Source organism: Rhopalosiphum padi, chromosome 4 (genome assembly GCF_020882245.1).
Source record: "Rhopalosiphum padi isolate XX-2018 chromosome 4, ASM2088224v1, whole genome shotgun sequence".
Taxonomy (NCBI): Eukaryota; Metazoa; Arthropoda; class Insecta; order Hemiptera; family Aphididae; genus Rhopalosiphum; species Rhopalosiphum padi.
The window spans coordinates 43,948,790-43,962,459 of NC_083600.1; the positions used below are offsets into that span (position 1 = coordinate 43,948,790).

A 13,670-nucleotide genomic window follows, 5' to 3' on the forward strand; every position below is an offset into this window, starting at 1 on the left:
AAAACTGGAAGATTAAATAAATGAAAACACAAATTTACCAAATAAATTCGAATTTTTCGCGTAATTTAATTTGAGCGTAGCACTATTATACACGAGTGTGATAAAATTATTACTAAGGGCTAGTGTATAAAAAATGTTAATAATAACTTATTATTAGATTCAGTCGAGTTAGGACCGTTAAAATGTAACACAGAAAAAGAAAAAAAAGGCTTTGACGCGTAAAATAGTTTAGAGATAATTTTTTTTTATTTTTTTTCACTTGTATTACTTTAATGCACAAAGATCTTAACCCATCTTGTTAAGTGCATGCGATTTCATTTTTTATCAGTAATAATCAATTCGGAAACTATAATAATGCGTGTGAACGCGTTTTGAAATATTAATATTATTATTATACCTACCTATATATATATTATATACACATACGGGTAACGTATGTTCTACTGCGGTGAGGATTTACCATTTCGTTTGGTAAATACATAACATCATAATATTATAGTATTATTATTGGTCGTGCTTAACATAATAAATTATTATTTATTGTACGTTCACTCAAACGTGATAATAATGTAACCGTTTAAATATTATATTACGATGCATTATAATCCTTTGTATTTTGGGCGTGTATTATTCTGTGTCAACTGCATTGCTCCGTTAACAAAAGATACACGTCAAAATTGTCAAATAATATTATAAGCCGACGGTTTATAGCCCGTGGTCTACGGCTTCCCTAAAGGTCCACAATACACACTTGTCAGGGATCCACGATACTGGTCGTGCACACGGCCATACAGGAGGTATATGCATGTGTGGTGCGTGCATACATTATTACCTAGTGTATAATAGTCGTCGTGATGGCTATAATATTATTTTATAGAGTGTGACATAAAATATATATATATGATATTGGTTATCTGAATAATTGGATTATTTTATAAATTATTATATTGTTATATTTTTACATGGTCTGTAGTGAAAAATGAAATTTTTGTGTAAATAAACGTGCAAATTTGTGGTCATGATGTTATGTGAACAATAGACTTGCTATATTAAAATATATTATGTACCTACAATTATATACCGGTGATATATTTTACGTAAAAAATTCGTTATTTCAAAAAAATTAACCTAACATAACACTTTTGAAAATATATTTTTACATAATTGTGAGTGATTAAAAAATATTTTTCTAATTTTTATTTTTATTTTTACTTTTTATTCCTTATTCAAAAACAAAATATTTTTTTTGAGTGCTTCGCGATATAATATTAAATTTTAATATAAGATTAAAATGTTTCGAGTAATATTCTACTAAAAAGAAAAATTAAGTTGTTATTCAAATGAATAATTGATAACAAAATATAACATCAAAAATATTTTTTTCACCAAAAATGTTGTTTTTAACGACTTAGAATTATGCAGTTAAAATAATTATAATAATGATTTTTAAAAAGGTTAGTGTTTTCAAACTAATGATCAAGTTAAATAATATATCACCTGGCATATCAATATAAGTAGTAGCTAGGTACCTATATTTATTTTAATAAGTCTATTTTTTATAAACAGATTATGCAAAACTATCTATATTAACATACTTATATTATAATTTTTTTCATATATTTCAATACACATATATGTAATAAAAAAGTTTAAACATATATGTATTTGTTTAGTAATAAATTAATTTAATACAATACATTTAAGTTTAAGATTTTTGTTTTCTTGTTAGTTCTGTAAGTAGGTAATTGCGTAATTCGTATCTGATTGTTTTTTTATTCTAGTTTAATACTTAAACGTATTTATTTTTATCATACAGGTCTTGTATAAAACAATTCTAAAGTACAACAACTTTGAATATAATACAATATTGTCTAGTATTTTGTGATCCTAAGTATCTCACATATGTAATATATATGTGGGAGACCCTTTATAATAAATAAGAATAGCGACACGCAATAGGCACACTGCAGTTTTCTCGAAGATTTTTAAATGCGTTTATATTATGTACAATAGTGAATGATAAAATATTGTTGGCACACCTATCACTGTCTGTTAGTAAAAGCTTCATAAAAAATATAATAAAGATAGCATTGTGGTAGTAAATATTTGTTATCCGTATATTATTATGTTACAATGATATTCTGATATTTTAGTGCGATATTGAATCAGAATATACACGGCCATGATTCTATTCGAGCACAAAAATTATTAAAGTGCTACAAAAATACGTATTTTGATTTAAGCCATGTTTTGTGATATATGTATTGTAAAAATCCCTTATTGTGGGAAAAAATATTTTTTTTATAAAAATTCGATGAAAGATATAAAAAAATAAACAAAAATGATAAAATTATGGGAGTTCATTATTTCATTTTAAACGCTGAACGTGAAGTAAAAGTAGACTGTTAAAAATGGAATGTTTGAATTTTACGTTAAGGACTTGACAGTCTTTTGAAGTCTAAATACGTATTTTATTCAAACAAATTTTATTTCTCTTGGATTTTGTAACTTAACATTATATTTCTGTATTTGATTATTTTTTATTTTAAAATTCATCTCTGTTCCCTTGTCAAAAACATTATATTATATCTCTTTTGATACCGTATTATAAAAGGTCTTCTACTTTAATTTATAATTATTCATAATACGGTCATTAACTACAAGCAAAGATATTTTGGTTAAAATGAAATAGTTTATTTTCTGTCTAAGTAATTATTAAATGTCCTATTGGTTTACACACAATACAAAGCTTAGGTTTTTACGAATATATTTTATTATGGTTTCAAGCATAATTGTGATGGCTTATAAAACTATTTATCAATAAATACATATAAATAATAACTATAAATATAATCAATCTACTTATATAGTTTTATCTACTTTATATGTACTTATACTTATATACTTTTACTATAAGTCATTATATTAAATTTAAGTCCACGTCTGTAATTACTATAAAAAATGGTATTGGGTTTATCCCGTTTGAATTAAATAAATAAATAAAAATAAAATCAATGATGTAAATAATATAAAAAATATTAATAATAACAACCCATTTAACGATTTTTTTTAAGCAAATATTTTAATAGAATACCAATCTTTGTATAAATGTTGTAAGTCCATCAAGTGAGTATTGATTGCTTGTCTTAAAACATTTATATTATAACATACTATGTAGGTTTCAAAAATATATTTGCCCATATTTTTTTTTTATTCCAAACATAATGTTTCAGTCGACAAGAATATATGTCACACGTTATTGCTATTTTCCAACTATTCTTTTTCCTCCCTCAAGCGATAAATACGATTTTTATTTTTTGAATCACATCCGTCTCTGTTTTGTCTGGCTCCGTCTCAAATCTTAATGGACAACATTGAACCAAACTCTGGCTAATTTATGTACACTGCCTGAATATGTTTCTGTAATATTAGACATTTAGATAATGCCTAAATATTATATATATGGATAAATTCAAAATTTATGTTACAGAAATTTTATCATATAAATATTCATAGTAAAGAAAAATATATATAATACGATAAACTTGTATTATTTAGAGATATCTAAAATGATTTCTAATTTTTTTTACAATATTTCAGATGAGGTTTTAGAGGTCAACTTAAGAAATAAAAATTAGAATATATGTATATTTTGTAATAACAGTGTGTACATTTTTTCAATAAATTATATTATAGTAATAGAACATCATAAATTAATGCAATACTCTATCATTAAGAGCAATTTCAAGTTTTTAATAATTGTATTTTTACCACATGTATAGTATAACGATGGGTGACGATACAATTAACTACTTAGTTGTTTGATGACCATTATGATTTTTGATAAAAAAAAAATATAATAAAACTAATAGTTAATAAATTTTGATAAAAGTATAAGCTATATGTAGATAAAAAACAAAATAATTTATAAGTTTATTTTAATAGTGTTTTCTTTTATCTTCAAACTTTGATAATAATCAAAATTAGAAGTATATGATTTTATCAAAACAACAGTTGAAAATCATGCATGTAAACTAGTAAATTAACTAGTAATTAACATGTTAATACAAATTATAAAGTTAATCTAAAGACGATACAAAAATGTATAGTTAACAACTTGTAAATTATAATTATAACATCTAATTAGTAATTATCTAGTTATTATCATAATAATAATGATTATATTTCAAAAAATTATACACTATATAGTATTACATAGAAAATTTAACATAACCATTTAAATTAGTGTTGGTCACCTGTTATTTAATCTGGGTTGTGTACTGTTAAGTAACGGTTAGGTTAAATACTACAGAATACCCAACACTGTTTAAGTTTGTTTAGTTAATGCCTATCGAAAAATAAATAAGAGTGTAAGAGTATAGTAAATCAATTCAAAACAACAATAATAGTGAAAGTACATATATATTATTAGAATAATTCAAATTTACATGATTAATTGACTGAAATTATTTTAGTCGTGGATGCTGTTGTTTTGACATAATAAATAACATTAAAATTAAAATAATAATCCAACTTAAAATTATATAAAGTGCCAACCTCTTGTTAAAATAGGAGTCTAAAAATAAACGTTTTAATTTTTTTTATATTACTGGAAATGATCTTATTCTTGTGACCGTCTGGGAATTCTCAAAGTGCGAGGCCTGAACAGGCTTAAAGAATAGAGTGTAACAATATAAAATTGTATAATCTTATCAAAAATTACATCATTTTTAGAATATTAATGTACTGTATTATTTTTATAATATCTCATGATAAAATAAATTATTGTAAGGAATCATATAATAAAAAACAAAGATTTTAACGCAGTTGCTTAGTTGTATAATTCCAGTAAGAATATTTCATATACTCGTATAATTTCTCGAAGATCGAGTGGAAGGTTACCAAGATTTTGGCATTCAACAAAGGGACTTTCCATACAATTTTTTTTCTAATACTTCGATCGACCATTCTATTTTAGCATATACTATATATACATTTGTATCAGATATTTTATAGTTATTTAACTACCTAATATAGTTACTCAATTCAATATTAATATTAAATTCTTGTCCAGAATTATTAAATATATATTATGTAAAAATTAGAGAACACTTAAAATAACAATATTTGTAAGTATTAAAAACCATTATGATATAATATAGTCCCACGTAGCAATTTAAACATATTCAATATTTAATACATATGTTGCTTACAATATTACTAAATTACACATTAGTGCAATATGTTTTTCACATGTATGAGCAAAATATTGTTCAAAAATATGTTTTTAGAATTATTTTGACAACATGTTGATTCAAATATTAGCACAATGTATTTTTATTATGTAATATAAATATTTTTTATAAAAAACATAATTAAAACGTTTTGAAAATATTTCTTTAAAGGATTGTGTCAATATTATAGAGTGTTCTACGTTCCAATATTTCTTTATGATAGTTGTAACAATATTATAAAATAATATTTTAACAATATGTTTAAAATAAGTTGCTTACAGCAAAATGTTCACTTATAACTCATTTAAAAATTAAATATAAAAAAACTCTACACAACGCTCAAAGCCTTAAACTCGGTTTTTTAGGGCCGGTTTTTCAATTAACTAACTGACAGTAGGGCTTAACTGTCAATTAATACTATGTCCCAGTTTAACTGTTTTTAGAAATTCAGTTAAGTTAACCATTAGGTTTAACCAATAGTTAAATTAACCACAACTATTTCTTAAGATTAACTTTTTATGGCGTCAGTGCGTCACACCCGCATAATATGTTGTCTCCGTCTTACAAGTACGTAGCAAGTACATAGCAAATTTACGCTCAGCAGATAACGTTTAGCTCTGTGAGTTTAAAAATTAGAGTGAATCAACCTATTATGAAAACTAAAAAAATATATGACATGGATATTTTGGATTATATTCTTAGACTTTATACTAAATATTATTAAATTAAATTCAAATCATCCTTTTTATTATTACCTACAATAAAATGCCCAATTTAACCTAACGTAATATTTTCTTCACGTCGTTTTTTGTAACGATTCATATTATAATAATAGAAAAAAAAAATAATAATAATAGATTCAAATATTTAAAAACAAAACAAAAAAATGACTTTCAAAAATATGATTTCATAGGTACAATAATAATATAACAAAACTTAAAAATAAATTATCATCAATACCTAGTTTTTATGTAGTATTAAATAAAATCTATTTAAATTATTTAAATGCACGTAAATTGGAGTTATCGCGATTTATGTAAGATGTAATTAAAACTACTTATCTATTATTATACTGTTTTATATTATTACTCTAATAATTAATTGCCTGCGCATGACAAAAATTTTGATTATCAGAATTTCGCAATTTTGACTGTGAGATAGGTCAAACATAAGACATGTAAAAATAATTAGACAAACCAAAATAAATTATTCCTATTTAGTATTTTTTCTTTTAGTTGACTAGTTTATGATTAAGTTTTTCTGAAAATATAATGACTTATCTATCAGTAGGTATAAAATATATAATAATAATGTGTTTTAGCATAATTTTAATCATGAAAAGTAGAAAACTAAAGAACAGTAGGAATCGAAAGTCCAAAGATAGTCTGTCGACGTATAATTCACGTATTGCTATAGAATATAACTTGTTATATTAATTTATTTAACTATTAGTTATATGGTCAACATTATAAATGTGCAATAGCATTAAATTAATCAAAATTTTATGAAAATTTCATTGTATATGTATATAAAATATAATAATATAAGTAAAAGTTTCAAATCTCCACAAAAAGTATTTTGAATTGCAAACAAAATAACTAAAATCGTTGTTTTTCGCTTAAATATCGTCCTGATTTGAGTTTAAAATTTCTAAAAAAAAATTAAATTTTAAGATTTGTTGGTTCCAATATTAAATAATGAGGATCCTTGTATAGAATATTTAAACCTTACGTATAAAAATTGAGGATTTTATGAATTTTTACTAAAAAATATTTTGTAGATTTTCATAACTTAAATGAATTTTGTAAGATTTGAACTATAAATACATTTATTTAAATAATTAGTTTAAGGTAGCTTAATATTATATATCGGCGTTTATGGTATATTAATTCCCATATAAATGTAAATGAAAAACAGCTAGTATAAAAATGTCATAAAAGTTTGTGTGGTAGTATAGTAAATTAAAAAATAATTACTCAACAAGAATTCAAAACTACATAATATATTGACCTAGATGAAAGCGTATTTTTCTATTTAACACCGTTATTTTTTTTTTTGTTCTTGTGTATTATACTAAAACTTATAAACTGACTCGACGTTATTCATTCAAGCATATAACATTTATATGTATATATAAGCTCACATCTTGCTCGACAATCTTTGAAAATACACTATAAATATCTTATAAGAAGGTCTTAAATCAAAACTATTTTTGTTGAAGTAATTTTCACAACAACAACACGTATTGCCAGATCACCGTTTATAAATTATGTGGTTAGGTAAGGTATAAATAGCTTAAAATTATTCAAAGTATTTTGGAAATTGCATTAATTAAAAAAAGTGTCAAGTATAATTTATAACATGTATTATATTAAATACATAATATAACAATAAGTTATATTTATATTTTTGTTTACATTTTAACTCACCTGTTGATTTTTCAACACTATTATATTATAATAGACTTTTAATATTATAAACATCATGGTGATATATAGATAAACAATAGTTATTATGGGAAAAATTAATAGCCGAATCCCCTTGAAAAATAGGAAACACGCTGTAAATGGTGGATTTTAAGGATTTAAAATTTTAAAACGTATAAAAGATACAATTATACTTATTTTATATATTGAAACATAATTTAAAAAAATATAACTAACTTGATAGTAGATTATATAAGAAAATATTGAGAAGTTATTAAAAAAAAGGATTAAATTTCATGTGAAAAATTTTTGATAACATTTTTTAAAGGTGTAAAATAATAAACTATATGAAAAGATAAAACGAAAATGATTGCACTTCGATCCATCTGAAAACTAAAAAACCGTAAGGTGAAATTGAAAAAAAATTAATATTATGTAAAGAAAATAAGACGTGTGTATTTAACAACATTATGTATTAAATTAAGTATAATAAAAATATACATACGATTTGAGAAAATTTAGTATTAACATTTATAATTATATAATATATAATATAGGTATTTATAATTTAATAAATACATTTTTCTATACTAATTATATTAAATTAACTTATTGTCGCCTCTCTCGTGAAATAACTATTTTAAATTATTTTTTTTTATAATCATTAATCTCGTTTGTTTATTGTATCAGTGTCATCAAAAACAAAAATTCATAATATGCAAATATTTGTAGAGAAGACAATACATATTATGGAAAGATGCAATTTAGTTACGGTATATGTGTATTAGTATAATATACTAATACAATATGGATGAGATTCACAACGTTTATGTAGCCACCTTAAGAATTTAGGGTATGGCGAGAGGCAATTTCCCTAAAAAGCAATATTCGTTAATTGTGTCGATTCTCTTGGACTATCTATTTTAATATTTAGCCAGGAAAATAGCATAACGAAAAATCGAAATTATGCACGTTTCACATATAATATTATAAAATTATATCTAATAGTATATTCTAACTATATAGTTTTCGATTGATTATCTAAAATTCAGTTAGTATAATATATATATATATATATATAGGTATAAAAAATAGGTATATTTTAATAATTTTTTCAATACAAATTAATATGTCTATAATGAATTAGTCTTAATTGAAATAAATGATTGAGAATTTCTTTGATTCGTCACATTTATAATAAATAATTACGAGCTTTTAATTTGTGTAGAAACGATTTGATCGCTCGGTGAAACTGACAGAATATACCCCTAAATAGATCTATTTAGTATTTAGTAATGGGACCAAGTCGAGGTTTGCCGGCCTAGATACAGACTGTTTCGGTTTGTTCAGCAAGATTGATCATTGATATATTGTCATCCGTTGGATTTTCTGTTCACTATCCACGCCGCTGTCAATATTATTATTTTATGTTCGCCGGCGAAATCCACCATATTAGCTCAAACAATGTATTGACCGGGTAATAGCTTGGCTTGGACTATGGATTTCCGCCTTTTTCCAGGACACGTGTATGCTGTACAGTGTATATGTTATATTATAGCTAAATATAATAATATATAATTGTTATTTCATTATAAAAGATTTATTAAATTTATAGTTTAAAATGTGAACTCAAGGGCTTCCCACGTGAACTTAATCAGTGGAACTCAATATCTTTTTGAAGATTTAATGTAAATACAAATAAAAAAAAAAAAGTATTAGCTTTGTGGGTGGTTGTTACCATCTACTATTTGATCGTTTCGGAGAGCTCTTATCGGGTTACTGCCGGTATTGGTCGTTGATCAGTCGTATTCTGAGAAGTTTATAGTTAGATTTCCGGTTATAATTACCTTTGGATTTTGGGTTGTCGACACAACGGGAGAGCTCTTGCTGGCTTCCCGGTCGTACTCTCAATACTGGTCAACATCAGCTGAATTCTCGGTAAGCTCTTGTGGGCATGGTAAGTTTTCCACAACACACTAGCCCTTGATGGCTGTTTGATGCTTTGCTGACTGTATTCAGTTTACTTAATACTTTCACCAATATGTTAATGTACAAAAAATATGATTTATATATTTTATATTAATGTTTTAAACTAAAAGAATAGCTAATAATATATTTTCTCAGTTAATAAATAACAATTACGTTTTTTAAAATGTCTTCACCGATCACTACTATATCTATACGTCTATACACTGATACAAAAAGACCGCCATTAAAACATTGATTTTTTTTTTTAATTTCAATGTCATATAATAAATATTTTATTGAGCAAAAAAAAAATACTTAAAATACCAAGAATCGTTACAATTGAATATGAGAAATTATTAAAAATTATCTTTTGCGAGGCAGCAAACGTCGATTGTGCGTTTATGTATGTCGATCTATATCATTAATTATTCGCTATTGCAAAATTGAAAACAGTTTATGCAATCGTAATATGAATGGCATTTTAAAGTCGTTTTCGCACTCACATTGGCAAACATTTTCTCATAGAGCATTCGAATATTCCGCTTTTCTGATTTGTCAGACTTCATCGGACACGGAAACTTTGATGTTGTGAAACCAACCGTTCCACGAGACTTATTCGACAGATAGAATATATTTTGTGAGAGTATTTACATTTATGTGGCTGTAAGTGAAGATAACTCTTGACTTCCTAGTGAAGATACCTATATAATAAGAAAGTCTCGGTTGTTCATGGTTAAACTTGGTTATTAAAATATGCATTGGCGTACTGCAAATATCAACGCTTAACCAAACGTAGGTATATACATATGAATATACTATATTTACTATATAGGACCATTATATTATCATGTCCTAAATAAATAATTTATTTTATTTATTGGCCTGGTGATCACAACATACTAAACATCTCAAATATCTGAATGAAAGAACGAGATACTTTACTAGGTCATCATAATACTATTTCTTGAATAAATATTACGTTTTTTGTATATCATATATATATATATTAAATTTAAATGCTAAAAGTATTCGTTCGTGTATTAGAAAATATATGAGTCGCTAAAAAATGAGTTAAAAAACAATGTAAAAAATAGAAGTTTTGATTTTGAATTGTTTTATTGTCCATTGTAGTTACATATTTTAGAGTACTATATTATTTTATAAAAAAAAAACTACAATTGTATTTAGAGACGTAGTTCTATTTTCAATTATCTTACCGCAATTCAATTATTATTTTCAATTTGAAAGGATAAATCAACGGATTCAAAAAAACTATTTGAAGTTGACATGGTCTTTTATCGTGTTTTGGTACATTAATAACTATTGTTCATATGAATATATTTAAAAAATATTTTGCATACAGCTTGATAGAATATTCAAATTTTTTTCTATAGTGATAGAGTTTATAAAAATGTAAGTATACTAAAAATAGATTAGTATTAAATTTATTTCTCTTGCATAAACCACAATAATGCACACATTACAATATTTTATATTTAAAACCTTCTATAGTAATAATATTTTGTTTAAATTAAATGTTAAGTTATATTATAATAATATGTTAAAAGTTTGCATTTTTAAATGAATCGTCTAAATAAGTTCGTATGTATAACACTAATACTTTGTGTAAAGCATCGAACAAAATAACTTTTTAGCTGTATAATACAATATGTATATATACATACATATATATATTTTTTATATACTTAGTTCTCAAAGTTTTTTCAGTATGAAATCATGAAGTACATATAGAATTCGATTTTTTTTGAGAAAAATACATGAAACAAAGTAAATTCCATCGCTTCGTACTATAGACCTTATGGACTCGCCAAAAGAAAGAGGAAAACTATTCTAAAAATAAAAAGTATTCCAAATCCTTCCGGCTAACCACAAAGCATTCTGAGAGAATATACCAGTTTGTGATATATATTAAAACTCGATAAAGAATTTCAAAATAGTGTATTCAATAATAGAATATTACTTTGGCATTGTTGTAAAAGCATAATACGAATATAATATACAATTTTTCAGCATAAAAATAATTAATAAAATAAAATTCTTTAACTATCCATTTATCTTTATCCAATATAATGCGATTCGATGAATTTTTAATAAAGATTATTGTGGTACTGCTTTATCAAGCATAATATTATAATGTTTCAATTAAAAGTTTGACGTAGAAGAAAACAAATCGTAAAATAAAATAGTTAAATGTTTTCATCGCGGTTTTATTTTTTGTTTTGTGAAATTATTATAAAACTTCTCAGTTTCATATACTTATTACAAATTTTCACTGTATTATAATATACTACAGTATACCTAGTATACCGTATAAATTCACATAGCTATTACAAACTATAAATAATTCAACACAGAAATGTTTGAGGTGACAACGATTCCTCCTTGTATACAATTGAAAATTATTTCATAATATAATAGGTGTACTCATATATATTATGGCAGAACAGTTGTTTAGTACATATTACCGCAGTGTAATATTCATAAATTTAAATTCTACGATCGGCTTATCGAAACAATTTTATTCACAAAAATAATTCGTTATACTAGTTAATTGTTTCCGGTAATCCGGTTAGCAATGATATTATATACGTAAGAATGTATAATGAGAATGTTTGTAGGTATTATAGTATTATGGTACTTATTACGGGCAACAATGTATTTTTTTCACTTATTTTAAATGGTCTATACCATAGAGAAACATTTGATCACATAAATATCCTTACATATTTTCTTAATTAATATGACTTTGAATTTCACACATTCCTAAATTCCCGTCACAAGGTCTGAGTCTATGCAAGAATTATTCAGGAATTTATGCCATGCTACTCTAATAATTAATATTTTCACTGCCTTAACTGAATTTAATCTCACTTAAAAGAAAATATAGGTATAATTAATATTATAATAACAATAATTAGGAAATTTAAATGATAATCACTGCTCGATATAACTTAAACCAAAGCAAAAAATGTTTACTTTAATTTAATAGAAGTCAGTTATAGGTACGTCTAGATAGTTCATATAACAGTTTATACGATTAGGTACCTCTCTACAATATGCAATTAAAAAATAGTAATAAATAATAATAACACGAAAAATAAACGTATAATAAACCGTTTTCTTTGATTTTTATGTAGGTATACGAGTACCTACATAAATTACAATTTTAGTGTAACTTGATACCAGTATTATACACATTTTATCAATTTTAGTACTTAATATTAATTAAATTGTACAATAAATTGAAGAAATTATTTACTCGTTATTTCCTTGAAGACATAAAAATAAGTAATTAAGTAACTTTTAACTTGTAGCTTTAAATATAACTAAGTTATGTAAAGTGTAACTTGTAACCAGTTTCGAATTTCCAAAGTACTTATCTTACATAACTAGATACACAATGTCAGTGTAACTTTTTACCAGTTACAACTAATCGAGTAAGTTCTCTGTAGTGATCTCTGATCACAGTTCACTATTTGATGTTTAAAGGAATGTTAAATATTTTAGGATCCGTTAAGCTCTAATGGATATTTGTTCAAATCTAACATAAGTTGGTCAAGTTTTAATTAAAAGCATTGTTGGGTAATAAATAAATATAATATGCTTAACAATTATTAAAGTTAATATAATTTCATAAAAAAACAAAAATGTTGACTACAATAAGAGTTACGATACATTTTAAACATTTTAAGTACAGTGTTTCCCAATCTATTTGCTTAATATTGTGAAGCGAAATTTTTTTTAATAGTAAGCAGTGGTATCACTAATATCTAGATTTCCGAATCCTAATCATATTACGAATAATCCAGGTACTTGTTGCTTAATTATTTAAAGTTTAAATATTTGTTATTTAATTTATAGATTTTACACTGTGTTTTATTTAAGTTGGTAAAACTTGAAATTATATACATTTTACACATTTTTATAACCTTCTTTTATGAATATGAGATATGTGAAAATTCATATCATATGAATTATTCAAATTTTAAATTTTGAATTCGGATAAGCATATAATAATAAT

At 24.4% G+C, this 13,670-nt stretch overlaps 2 protein-coding genes across 3 annotated transcripts in view; one reads left to right on the forward strand and one right to left on the reverse strand.

The window, feature by feature from the left end:
• The window catches only part of LOC132930683 (protein amalgam-like), a 305,488-nt gene that overhangs the window by 177,799 nt on the left and 114,019 nt on the right, over window positions 1–13,670 (reverse strand). The window lies entirely within an intron of this gene.
• Window positions 1–13,670, forward strand: part of LOC132930163 (cytochrome P450 6B1-like) — a 59,569-nt gene that overhangs the window by 36,887 nt on the left and 9,012 nt on the right. The gene's annotated exons all lie outside the window — the stretch shown is intronic.